The sequence below is a fragment of the Entelurus aequoreus genome, linkage group LG24 (genome assembly GCF_033978785.1).
Source record: "Entelurus aequoreus isolate RoL-2023_Sb linkage group LG24, RoL_Eaeq_v1.1, whole genome shotgun sequence".
NCBI classification, from domain to species: domain Eukaryota; kingdom Metazoa; phylum Chordata; class Actinopteri; order Syngnathiformes; family Syngnathidae; genus Entelurus; species Entelurus aequoreus.
The window spans coordinates 28964144-28975893 of NC_084754.1; the positions used below are offsets into that span (position 1 = coordinate 28964144).

The 11750-nt window shown below is 36.7% G+C and overlaps 1 protein-coding gene across 5 annotated transcripts in view; it reads right to left on the reverse strand.

Annotated features, from left to right (window-relative positions):
• Window positions 1–9697, reverse strand: part of ckap5 (cytoskeleton associated protein 5) — an 86052-nt gene extending 76355 nt beyond the window's left edge. For 4 of the 5 annotated variants that reach the window (XM_062035471.1, XM_062035469.1, XM_062035470.1 and 1 more), the window contains exon 1: window positions 9559–9697. The gene's annotated coding sequence lies outside the window, so the exon portion shown is untranslated. The remainder of the gene's footprint in view (window positions 1–9558) is intronic. The other variant, XM_062035468.1, reaches the window with a different exon arrangement.
• Window positions 9698–11750: the final 2053 nt, after the last annotated feature.

Sequence of the window (11750 nt, forward strand, 5' to 3'; positions counted from 1 at the left end):
AAAATGTAAGATGACAGTGGAATCTCTGAAGTCGAAATCCCTGAAGTTCACTTCTAAAAGTTGTGCTAAACTCTAAAGAGTTTAATCCTGCATGATTTTTTGAAACGCAAAACATTAGTAAAACTAACAGGACTTAAACCCTTTAAAGGTTTTTATTGCGGGTGATTTTGTGCCGTGTTTTACCACTGTAATGAAGATGCGGCAAGTGAGCACCCTTTGAGAAAAAAGAGGAACATTTCTATCAGCACAAAAGTGCTGCCACGCAAGCCTCGAAAGAAAATTATTATATTTCATGCAATTGGGTGGATTTCTACACTACATTTTACCTTTAGATTTATCTCATCTACCTTTATCTCTATCTATAGTAATATAAACCAATTTAATAAAGTCAAAATGCAAATAAGGCTACAAAAAAAGTATCCCACACTTCTCTTTTTAAAGTAAATTTGTACAGCCGATATGGGCTTCTACATCAACTATATGATTTGCCTGAGGAGCTGGACAGGACAAAAATAAATAAATAAAAATTCAGCAAAAATATGATTTATTCGATTACTCTATTAATCGATCGGGATATTCGATTGAATACTCGATTACTAAAATATTTGATAGCTGTAGCTCTAGCGTGGAGCACCACAGAGTAGGGCTGCACGATTAATCAACATCAAATAGACAAAGTTTTAAGTGGTGCGATAAATAACCGCAAGAGGCTGAGTTTCTCCGCCGTCACCGACATTTGGCTGTTGAAATTGCATTTTCTTTTGTTTGTCTATGGTGCAATCTAACGCGCGCAACATGTATTATTTCTTTTTTGGGGGGTGGGGGTGGGGGGTTCGTTGTGTTTTACTTTTGTTGCTTTATGTAGAATAGCATCTCTGAAGTGGAAGCGGATTGCATCAGCTCTATTAAAAAATTACCTTTGTGGTCTTTAATGTTTCCCTTGTTTTTCATCCAAGATGGCACCGAGGATAGCCGCCACGAACTGTACTGCGCTCTCTTGTAGTTGTAGTGTTTTTCTTTGTTTTTGCATTTAACAAAGAGAGCACACTCTACCAGGTCAAATTTGTTACACACTTGGACAAAAAGCTGATCTGATGATAAAAATTTGTCGCCGACAAAGTTATTTGTCGATAAATCGCTCCTGTTTTTTCGGACAGAGACGAACATGGGTGAACAAAAGAAAGACGGCCATTGGCAACAACACTGTGAGCAAAAACTTAAAAAGTAAAGGAACATGTAACACTAAACATGTCAAAGACAAGAGTAACTTGCTCCGATTGCAAATCAGAACTTCCTTTTGCTGCTTTAGCTTGTTGCTGCTATATTGACGTCATGAGCTGGTGAGCTTTCTCGCCTCGGAGCTGGTGAAAGTTTATTCTAGATCATGAGTAATGTCTCTCACCTGGATAGTAGAAGGATGATTACATAATCCAACAAGTCGGTCAACTATGGCATCCAATTTAGATCCGGAAATGACGAGAAAGACAAAAAGACGCTTGGTTCCACACCCCTTTTTTCTTTGCGAGGATTAGGAAGCATTTTTTCATCTAAACGGGAATATCTCAACATCCTAGCAGTCTGCATCCCAGTGAGAGCAGACATTGTCCAGTTAGTGATATTTTATTATGTTTGGCTCTCATGATGTCCGCAGTGAGTAGTAATCAGTGCTGTTGTCAAAGGAAAAAGAGAACGTAGTTATGTGTTTAAATTATTACACCGCCGTATGCCTAAAATGAGCAAAACACGTAAATATTACATGTTTTTATCAATGTGCCTGTACATACATATGTACATATACATACATACATACATACATACATACATTAGGGATGTCCCGATCCAGGTTTTTGCACTTCCAATCCGATACCGATATTGTTTTTGCACTTCCGATACCGATACTGACCGATACCGATACTGACCGATACTGGCCTATCCGAGCATATATTAAAGTTTAAAGTTATTTAGCCTACTTAGTTGTCAGAATCATGTTGAAAAGGGTTTTAGTACTCTTGATAACAACTAGCCAGCTGAATTAGGGGAGTTTGAATAATACACAATGGTTGGTAACAAGAAACTGACATGTTTATTCAAGGATAAACACAAAATAGACAAAATTATACATGAAAAACAGAATTGGCATCATTGAACTAGGGCTGGGCGATATGGCCTTTTTTTAATATTGCGATATTTTAAGGCCATATTGCGATACACGATATATATCTCGATATTTTGCCTTAGCCTTGAATGAACACTTGATGCATATACAGGTAATCACAGCAGTATGATGATTCTATGTGTTTTGATTGATTGATTGAGACTTTTATTAGTAGGTTGCACAGTGAAGTACATATAGCTCGGTTGGTAGAGCGGCCGTGCCAGCAACTTGAGGGTTGCAGGTTCGATCCCCGCTTCCGCCATCCTAGTCACTGCCGTTGTGTCCTTGGGCAAGACACTTTACCCACCTGCTCCCAGTGCCACCCACACTGGTTTGAATGTAACTTAGATATTGGGTTTCACTATGTAAAGCGCTTTGAGTCACTTGAGAAAAAGCGCTATATAAATGTAATTCACTTCACTTCACATATTCCGTACAATTGACCACTAAATGGTAACACCCGAATACGTTTTTCAACTTGTTTAAGTTGGGGTCCACTTAAATTGATTCATGATACAGATATATACTATCAGATATATACTATCATCATAATACAGTCATCACACAAGATAATCACATTGAATTATTTACATTATTTATAATCCGGGGTGTGGAGGGGGGCGCCGGATGTAAGTGTCAAAAAGACAGCCAAAAGAGTCTGATATGAGAATAAATCTAAAGTTAAAATATAGGGTAGAAATGCACTCATTTGCAGGAAATGTAGTCTTGATTTTCAAAATTTTCTTTCAAGGCTTGCATGTCTACATTAAAACATTCTTTTTCATACAGCATTAATAAATGCTACTTTTAAACTTTCATGCAGAGAAGGAAATCACAACTAAAAAAATCACTAATTTTTTCATACGGTGTTGATGTGGCCATTTTTGCCTCTGCATTTTGATGGTGTGGGCGTGTGGCACCGAATGGAGATAAGTGTCTCGACAGACGTTACAATATTTGAACAATGATGACGAAAACTGTTTTCTCTGTCGTGTCCGTGTGTCGAAAATTGTTACGCCCTTATTTTGTTATTTGATTTTGTGCTTGGCATATAATTGCTATGCGCAGAGGACGCTTGAGCAGTGCGCAATTGCACAGGCGCGCACCTTAGAGGGAACGTTGCTCGCACGGCTGCGCTAGCATCACAGCTAACGTTAGCCATGCTGCTACCTCTATGCTCGGGGAGGGCGTATACGTATGTGACGTATGACGTGACAGTATGTGACGTGTGTAAGAAGGTGCGCTTGCTGTCTGTGAGAGGGAGACACAGAAAAGAGTGAGAAGAGCCTGTCGTGTAATGCCAGCAGCTAAAAGCAACTGCGTGAGAATCCACAGACCTGTGCATGTGTTGAAGGTGTGTTGGAAAATGCGGAACGGAAATTAGGGAGCAGCAGAAAAGTGGAATGTATTATTTAAATCGGTGCGTTGGAAAACATGGACCGGAGTTTTTTTTTAAAACTGGATCTGGATCTGCATTTTCCCATGCCTTGCCGATACGCATTTTTTGGCAAATATCGGCGGCCGATCCGATCCAAATATCGGATCGGGACATCCCTAACATACATACATTTATTAGGGATGGGTGATATATTGAGTTTGTAAGATATCAATATATTTTTAAACAAGATATGAATTAAGAAAATATCGTAATATCGATATAATTAATTTCACGTTAAAATTACCAAACGGCGCTTATTTTTGTTGTGTTCCTTGTTCTCCCCCGCTACCCCTCCACGGACTACTGAGCCCCTCCCCTTCCTCCTTCCAAGACATGCTTGCACGTATAAGAACATCCATGATTGGTTGTTTACTATGATTAGTCAAGATTGGTTGAAATTAGGCCAATCAGAGGCAGGATAGGGCGGGTCATAAAACCAGGAAGTGAAATCACAACAGACATCCCAAATGATGAGTCGTAGAAGAGAAGAGGGAATTTAAGCATCTTTTAGCGATGTAGTCCACGTCCAGGAAACCCACAATGAGTCTACTTGGCCACATTTGGACAAATGTATGCGTTTGGTTAAAACATTAATTTGGGTTGTTTATCATGTAAGCCCAAATCAAAACTGTTCTCCATTTGCCATATTTCGCACGAGAAATGCTGCCAAAAATGTATGCCGAAATGAGGAAGATCATAGCCGCACAATTAAGCTAAGTCACTTACTTGCCGCCGACCATAACCGTACGTGTGTGACAGTCCATTACATCGTTGACTGGGAATTAAAAAGTGCCTGCCTGCAAATGTATTTTTTATCTGAGTTTGATACATTTTGTATTATTTGCACAGCTATGTTATTTATTTTACGTACAAAGAAACATTTTTCTATTTTATTTATGTTATGCAATTCTGTGCTACTTAAACAGTTTATTTTCTGTGCTGTCAATACCCATCTTGACTAACTGGGTTAATAAAAGTGCCACTGACTGTTTACAGTACAGTTGTCATTCACTTCAATTTCACTGCATATTGCTGAAAAATGTATAGCTTTAGGGACGGCGTGGCGAAGATGGTAGAGTGGCCGGGCCAGCAATCGGAGTGTTGCTGGTTACTGGGGTTCAATCCCCACCTTCTACCATCCTAGTCACGTCCGTTGTGTCCTTGGGCAAGACACTTCACCCTTGCTCCTGATGGCTGCTGGTTAGCGCCTTGCATGGCAGCTCCCGCCATCAGTGTGTGAATGTGTGTGTGAATGGATGAATGTGGAAATACTGTCAAAGCGCTTTAAGTACCTTGAAGGTAGAAAAGCGCTATACAAGTATAACCCATTTATCATTTATATGTATACTTTCACCGGAAAATATATCGAGATATATATCGAATATCGAGTCTAAATTTGTATGTTCTCTATATCCAACATTATGTATTATTCTAATACATATTTTTTGTAACACAGTTAGTGAATGAAGCGCACATTTGTAGTTGTTTCCCCGTATTTCTAGGGGCATTGGTAATTTAAACGCCGCACTAAAGTGACCATCTTTTTCACATGTCCTGTCCAAATCGGAGTACCGGACTACAAGTGTAATCGCGGTCCACTTCTTTGGTTCGGTCCTGCTGGGTTGAGTGGACTGCGTTCACACCAAATTAGCAGAGCCAGTTGCCTTGATTTACAAATGTGATGACAAGTGTAAACTCAGCATAAGCCAGTCTAAACCAATTGTAAAGTCAACTTAAATCAGTTAATTTTACATACGAGAGGTAAATTAGGTTTTTAAACAGAAAGACAATACAGACGTTAGCATCGAAACGTTTCATGTTTGGAAGCAAGCATCAGTATTGAGATTGTCAAATGACTACATATTCAAATTCAATTTCAGTGAATCTCGCTCAAAAATGAAGATCTTTATATGACAACAACAAAAAACATATGTATGTTCTTGTCTTACAAAAGGATTGTGAATGAGAGGCAAAATTCCCCCCAAAAAGTGCAGTTCAACTTTAATAACATCTCTTTATTTTTGTAGCGGCCTATTGAGCAGCACAGTTAAATATTTCGGAATTTAGCAATCACCTTTATTGCCTAAAAATATTTTTAAGCTATTTTAAAAGCTGGCGGCTAAATTAACTAGCAACAAGAAGAAATATGTATGCATCTTATTAGTACGATGCATGCAGATGAAAACGACAGTCTTGAATCTTTGATCCATCAAAGATGAGCATCACATAAAATAAATACTTTTTTTTTTTTTTTTTTAACACCAGCTCTCATCTTTTATATTGCATTACGTTTTAGGGTGAATTCACACACATCAACACTGCTTCAGACCGAAAACAAAATAATAAGTGCACTTGAGTGCGGTTTCGTAGCATTGGAGAAGTAAACTAGATGAGGCAATTCCTGAAGGAATTGCGTGTGAATGTTCCAATGCTGAAGTTGAACTGAAATCCTGGAATTTTTTATAAAATTGTTGAAGTAAAGCACACAATTCCCAAACAGGCTGAATATTTTTAAGTTGGAACAGTTTGAATCAGATGAAAAATGTGGGCATTGTGGAACTTCGAAGAATGTCCCATTGATTTTAACGGGAATTTCCCCAAAAATTGGGAATTTCGGGAAAAGCGGGAACTTTTGAAAATGGTAAAAAACTTGAATGTTCTGAATAGTTGGTGTTGGAATTTTTAAAATCAGTCAAGAAATGTTGAAATAGTAACATGTTGAATTGAGAAATGGCATTACGGAGTTCCTGGAATTTCAGGAAAACTGGGAATTTTTACAGTTCAAAAAACAACTTCATTTTTTGTCCTAATTAAGAGGAATGTTTTGATGGTGAAATGGGTTGAAAAATGTGGAAGGAGTAGTCGCCAAAAAAAAGGGTGGAAATACGGCTTGGGAAAACCAGGAATTCTGGAAAATCCTGGAATTTTTTTGAACTTGGTAAAAAAAAAGAATAGTTAGAATTTCCAGGATGGTGAAATGTGTTGAACATGGAATGGTTTGAATCGTTTCAAAAATTGCAAATTAATTTTGAATTGGAACAATGTCCCGGAAAACCTGGAATTCTGGGAATTTTTGGAATTTGTCAAGGGCAAGCCCGCGATTCCCGAATAGGCTGAACAGATTGAAGTTGAAACCGGTTTGAATCAGGTGAAAAATGTGGAAGGTAGAACATGCCAAAATCTGGGAAAGAATAATAAGTTGAAGAATAATAAATAGATGAACTTTGGTGTAGAAAACCATGTGTGGATGCTTTGGAGCATTCATGCAATAATAAGAATAAATTGATGAATTTTGGTGTAGAAAATCATATCAGAATCAAAATCAGATATGTGTGAATGCTTTGGCGCATTCACACAATAATAAGATTAAATAGATGAATGTTGGTGTAGAAAACCATATGTGTGAACGCTTTGGCGCATTCACACAATAACAACAATACATAGATTAATTTTGGTGTACAAAACCATATGTGTGAACGCTTTGGCGCATTCACACAATAGTAAGAATAAATACATGAATTTTGGTGTAGAAAACCATACAGGTATGTGGGAACACTTTTGCGCATTCACACAATAATAAGAATAAATAGATGAATTTTGGTGTAGAAAACCATGTGTGAATGCTTTGCCGCATTCACACAATAATAAGAATACATTTATGAATTTTGGTGTAAAAAACCATGTGTGAATGCTTTGGCGCATTCACACAATAATAAGAATAGATTAATATTGGTGCAGAAAACCATGTGTGTGAATGCTTTGGCGCATACACACAATAATAGGAATAAATAGATGAATTTTGGTGTAGAAAACCATGTGTGAATGCTTTGGCGCATTCACACAATAATAAGAATAAACAGATGGATTTTGGTGTAGAAAACCATGTGTGAATGCTTTGGCGCATTCACACACTAATAATAAATGTATTTTGGTGTAGAAAACCATATGCTTTGGCCCATTCACACAATAATAAGAATAAATAGATGAATTTTGGTGTAGAAAACCATATGTGTGAATGCTTTGGCGCATTCACACAATAATAAGAATAAATAGATGCATTTTGGTGTAGAAAACCATATGTGTGAATAATAAGAAGAATAAATAGATGCATTTTGGTGTAGAAAACCATGTGTATGAATGCTTTGGAGCATTCACACAATGATAAGAATAAATAGATGAATTTTGGTGTAGAAAACTATGTGTGAATGCTTTGACGCATTCACACAATAATAAGAATAAATATATGAATTTTGGTGTAGAAAACCATGTGTGAATGCTTTGGCGCATTCACACAATAATAGGAATAAATAGATGAATTTTGGTGTAGAAAACTGTGTGATTCCATTGGCGCATTCACACAATAATAAGAATAAATAGATGCATTTTGGTGTAGACAACCATATGTTAATAGGAATAAATAGATGAATTTTGGTGTAGAAAACTGTGTGATTCCATTGGCGCATTCACACAATAATAAGAATAAATAGATGCATTTTGGTGTAGAAAACCATGTGTGAATGCTTTGGCGCATTCACACAATAATAGGAATAAATAGATGAATTTTGGTGTAGAAAACTGTGTGATTCCATTGGCGCATTCACACAATAATAAGAATTAATAGATGCATTTTGGTGTAGAAAACCATATGTTAATAGGAATAAATAGATGAATTTTGGTGTAGAAAACTGTGTGATTCCATTGGCGCATTCACACAATAATAAGAATAAATAGATGCATTTTGGTGTAGAAAACCATGTGTATGAATGCTTTGGAGCATTCACACAATGATAAGAATAAATAGATGAATTTTGGTGTAGAAAACTATGTGTGAATGCTTTGACGCATTCACACAATAATAAGAATAAATATATGAATTTTGGTGTAGAAAACCATGTGTGAATGCTTTGGCGCATTCACACAATAATAGGAATAAATAGATGAATTTTGGTGTAGAAAACTGTGTGATTCCATTGGCGCATTCACACAATAATAAGAATTAATAGATGCATTTTGGTGTAGAAAACCATATGTTAATAGGAATAAATAGATGAATTTTGGTGTAGAAAACTGTGTGATTCCATTGGCGCATTCACACATTAATAAGAATAAATAGATGCATTTTGGTGTACAAAGCCATATGTGTGAATAATAAGAAGAATAAATAGATGCATTTTGGTGTAGAAAACCATATGTGTGAATGCTTTGGAGCATTCATCCATCCATTTTCTACCGATTGTCCCTTCTGGGGTCGCGGGGGTGCTGAAGCCTATCTTAGCTGCATTCGGGCGGAAAGCGGGGTACACCCTGGACAAGTCGCCACCGCATTCACACAGTAATATGAATAAATAGATGAATATTGGTGTAGAAAACCTAAAAACATGTGTGTGAATGCTTTGGCGCATTCACACACATGTTTTTTTAAACAGAAAGACAATACAGACGTTGGTATCGATATGTTTCATGTTTGGACAGCAAGCATCAGTACCACATGTTGTCACATGACTACAAAACAACACACAATAAATAAGGCCAGAGACATTTTGGAAGGAGACTTAAGACGGAGTTTGTGGGCAAGATGATGGAAGTGTGTTAAAAGGCGGGTGATCGTTGTACATCAGCAGCAGTTATAACATGCTACACTAGCAGCTCGCCGCGCTAATTAGCATGAAAGACACTCCCGCAGATAAAAAGACAAGCACTACATGTTGACATTTAAATGACAATACACAGCAGCCGTCAAACATACGTGGCTACGTGTGTCATCGAGCAGGTTCCCGTGGGAAATGCGTGATGTTTGCAGCGCACCGTGGCCGCCTTTAGCTGCTATGTGAGCTAACCATCGGCGCCAACACAAACAGGCCGATCAACGCAACGCACATCGTCAAACATCGCTATTTTATGCCAGCTATGCTTAGAATACACATTTTAATTAAGGCGAGACAATACTTTGAAGTGGATGCAATACCTGTTTTGGGGGGCTCGTAGGAGACAATACGAGGCGAGTTGTCCGAGGAGACGGAGACGAAGACGAAAATGCATTCACTTTAGGCGTTGTGATGGGTCGTTCGCGAACGATGCTGCACTTTAAAGCACGCTCTTTGATGTGAACGTCGGGAGCCGGTCGTTTGTGTCTGGGTTATCGTCTTTGATTGATTGATTGAAACTTTTATTAGTAGATTGCACAGTACAGTACATATTCCGTACAATTGACCACTAAATGTTAACCCCCGAATAAGTTTTACAACTTGTTTAAGTCGGGGTCCACGTTAATCAATTCATGGTAAATGGATTGTTCAATCTCTATATAATAAATGACATTTGTAAAGTTACAGAAGAGTTAAAGTTAGTATTATTTGTGGATGATACAACGGCGTTTTGTTCAGGAGAGAACACGCAGAAGCTAATACAAATAATGAACAAATTACAAAGATGGTTTGACAAAAACAGACTTATCTTTGAATCTCAGTAAAACTAAAATAATGCTATTTGGTAACAGTAGAAGAGAAAGTCAAACACAAATACAAATAGATGGAATAGAAATTGAAAGAGTAAATGAAACCAAACGTTTAGGTATAATGATTGATGATAAATTGAACTGGAAATGTCATGTAAAAAATATACAACATAAAGCAGCAAGAAACACGTCAATAATGAATAAAGCAAAACATGTTCTACACCAAAAATCACTTCATGTTCTTTACTGCTCGCTAGTGTTACCATATTTGAGTTATTTTGTAGAAATATGGGGAAATAACTACAAAAGTACACTTCATTCACTAACGGTGTTACAAAAAAGATCAATACATAATGTTGGATATGGAGAACTTACTATCCCTTTATTTATTGAATCAAAAGTACTGGAATTCCACGACATAGTGAATTTGCATACAGCTTAAATTATACACAAAGCAAACTACTGCTACCCAAGAATATACAACAGTTCTTCTGAACAAAAGAGGAGAAATATAATCTTAGAGAAGAATGTAATTTAAAACATTTGTACGCACGTACAACACGTACGTGCGTATGTGGTATTAAATTATGGAATGGATTAAGCAAAGAAATCAAACAATGTACTAATATGATCCACTTCAAGAAAGTCTTTAAACTTAAAGTGTTTACAAAGTACAAAGAAGAAGAACTATGATGAACATTCTGAATGTATCTCATCCATCCATTCATTTTCTAGATAATCTTACTCATCTCACCAAATGAAATATAACTTACTTCACCAAGTATTATTTATTTATTTTTATTGTTATTACTTATGGAGTATATTGTGAATAAATTGACAACAGGAAGTGAACAAAAGTGTTAGCAACTGCTATGTAAAGGAAAAGGGGTAGGATTAAATAAACTCTGCTTCTTCCTACTCCTTTTCGAACATGTTGAATAGAGAAACTGGAAATTGTGATGTACCGGTATCATGTTGTAAGTATGCATGTTCGAAATAAGCTCAAACTCAACTCAATGTCAACAATTGTTTTTGTGATTTTTGTGAGATTTGTAACATCGATTTATAGAAAGACATGACAGCCGGAACACCAACATTTCCCACACTAGTTCGCAAGGATGTTAAGGGTAGTGCAAACGATTGTTAATGTGAAAGAACAGCATTATTTATGTTTATATTGTCACCAAAAGTCAACCATTTGATCAAGGCCACAAATACACTCCTTCCATAGAAACCGTTTTAACAAAAGCAGTGGAAGAAAAGCAGTATGAAATAAAGAATGAATATGTTAATTAAGAAAAAAAAAGTTATAGCTATATAATCATATTAACATTATCAATACATTTTGACGTGTGCCAAATTGAACAACCAAAAACTACAGGCAGTCATTTGGGAGCCGGAAGAGTCAAATTTGTTTAGGGAGTCGACCCACAACAACCTGATCCTTTAAAAGAGCCTCTTTAGTACATAGGACTTCTATCAAGTTTTATATAATGGTCATCAGTACAACCTAGGTTACGATTTCCGGTAAACAATAAAATCAACACTGTATTATCTACCAATTAAGTTAATTTGTTTGTTCATAGTTCTTATATGTTTTATTGATGCACTAATATGCAATAAATCAAAGTAATATGTTTTTTTGAAAGAAATGTGGATTGTTTTATCTGACTGGCTCAGCATTACTTCCGGTTTTGTCACTC